Here is a 2,561-nt window from a genome sequence, read left to right as displayed (position 1 = left end):
TGTGTGTTTACTCATGGTTTATGAGGACACACTTGACTATTGAATGTGACTCAGAAGTGGACTATAGTTTAACAACACTTCTGTGTGTTTACTCATGGTTTATGAGGACACACTTGACTATTGAATGTGACTCAGAAGTGGACTATAGTTTAACAACACTTCTGTGTGTTTACTCATGGTTTATGAGGACACACTTGACTATTGAATGTGACTCAGAAGTGGACTATAGTTTAACAACACTTCTGTGTGTTTACTCATGGTTTATGAGGACATAAGGTTTTCAGTATACTGTTAACACACAAGTGTTTTTAACAATAGTGTACTGTGAATCACATTTTGTAGCAATAAGAGAAATTAACTTTATGTCTTTTTATAACGAATGAAAAACTAAATTGACAAAAGTGTTAACAAACCTCTTTAGCAGAAGTGACTTCACTTCCTGTTATGGCTGCAGCGACAGGCTCATGGACAAACTGGAAGACAGAAAAAATAGAAAGGAGGATTAATGTGACTCAGAAGTGGACTATAGTTTAACAACACGTGTGTGTGTTTACTCATGGTTTATGAGGACACACTTGACTATTGAATGTGACTCAGAAGTGGACTATAGTTTAACAACACTTCTGTGTGTTTACTCATGGTTTATGAGGACACAAGTGACTATTGAATGTGACTCAGAAGTGGACTATAGTTTAACAACACTTCTGTGTGTTTACTCATGGTTTATGAGGACACACTTGACTATTGAATGTGACTCAGAAGTGGACTATAGTTTAACAACACGTGTGTGTGTGTGTTTTACTCATGGTTTATGAGGACACAAGTGACTATTGAATGTGACTCAGCAGTGGACTATAGTTTAACAACACTTCTGTGTGTTTACTCATGGTTTATGAGGACATAAGGTTTTCAGTATACTGTTAACACACAAGTGTTTTTAACAATAGTGTACTGTGAATCACATTTTGTAGCAATAAGAGAAATTAACTTTATGTCTTTTTATAACGAATGAAAAACTAAATTGACAAAAGTGTTAACAAACCTCTTTAGCAGAAGTGACTTCACTTCCTGTTATGGCTGCAGCGACAGGCTCATGGACAAACTGGAAGACAGAAAAAATAGAAAGGAGGATTAATGTGACTCAGAAGTGGACTATAGTTTAACAACACGTGTGTGTGTTTACTCATGGTTTATGAGGACACACTTGACTATTGAATGTGACTCAGCAGTGGACTATAGTTTAACAACACGTGTGTGTGTTTACTCATGGTTTATGGGGACATAAGGTTTTCAGTATACTGTTAACACACAAGTGTTTTTAACAATAGTGTACTGTGAATCACATTTTGTAGCAATAAGAGAAATTAACTTTATGTCTTTTTATAACGAATGAAAAACTAAATTGACAAATTTGTTAACAAACCTCTTTAGCAGAAGTGACTTCACTTCCTGTTATGGCTGCAGCGACAGGCTCATGGACAAACTGGAAGACAGAAAAAAAACTGAAACAACTGGATGATATTAGTATTAATACTTGAATATCATTTGGGAATATTCTACCTTGTACATATCCTGCCCACACTGAGAATGCCAATGCAAGTCTTTTCCTCCATAATTATATGTAATCTTATCATCTTTATTTGTCTTTTATAGCAAATAGAACAAAGATGAGGCTTTCCGTCCAGTAAATTATTTTTTATTTTACCATTTGGCTTTGGACTGTCTTTACTAGTCTCCCAAGAGAGCAGTCGTCAAAGGAGGCATCGATGCTATATGGGAAAAACTAAAGTTATTTCACTAAAGTTATGCTCTAGAAAGGAATACATCATTAGTTATGTATAACCCAGTTATTATGTCTCTGTCGTTCCCGATTTTGACATGTATTTCTGCATCTTTTAAAGGATTGAGTCCTCTGGTCCAACAACTCAGACTCAAAACAAAATATCATGTCAAGTCAATCACAGATAAACAGTGTAATATTGATTCAGTACATTATATATATATATATATATATATATATATATATATATATATATATATATATATATATATATATATATACATATATATACATATATATACATATATATATATATATATATATATTTTTTTTTTTTTTTTGTGCATGTATGTATGTATATATCAATAAATAAAAAGCTAAAAATAACACTACAAAAATAAACTTATGTTAAACTTTCATTAAAAAGATTTCATCAATAGCTATATCTACACTGTGGAAAGCTGCTTTATAACAGAAAATCACAGCAGATTGTCTCTAGCAGGCAGCATTTAGATTAGGTCAAAATGAGATCAAAATTTAATATTTGTTGATCTTTTTTTTTTTTTTTATCGACGTTGATAATGTGAAATCATCATTTTATATCACTTATTTTACTTTTTAAATAAAACATAAATTCAATTACATTAATTAGATTGCTTAATAATGCATTACTCCTAACAATGGCCCTGTTATTGGTTAACTTTTCTCTTTAAACGCAAAGAGAAACAGTAGTAGGCAGTGGTTTTGGTGTAAATTTCACGCTCCAGTCTCAAGGCCGTGG

The 2,561-nt window shown here is 32.4% G+C and overlaps 1 long non-coding RNA gene across 1 annotated transcript; it reads right to left on the bottom strand.

Annotated features, from left to right (window-relative positions):
- Positions 1 to 410: 410 nt before the first annotated feature.
- On the bottom strand, positions 411 to 1,764 carry LOC132101865 (uncharacterized). The gene is made up of 3 exons (XR_009423224.1): positions 1,424 to 1,764; positions 1,043 to 1,102; positions 411 to 473 (listed from the first exon to the last, which is right to left on the bottom strand). It is a non-coding gene; the product is annotated as an uncharacterized LOC132101865 (long non-coding RNA).
- Positions 1,765 to 2,561: the final 797 nt, after the last annotated feature.

The sequence above is a fragment of the Carassius carassius genome, chromosome 23, assembly GCF_963082965.1.
Source record: "Carassius carassius chromosome 23, fCarCar2.1, whole genome shotgun sequence".
In the NCBI taxonomy this organism is placed as follows: Eukaryota; Metazoa; Chordata; class Actinopteri; order Cypriniformes; family Cyprinidae; genus Carassius; species Carassius carassius.
This window is presented reverse-complemented; position numbering and strand designations above follow the sequence as displayed.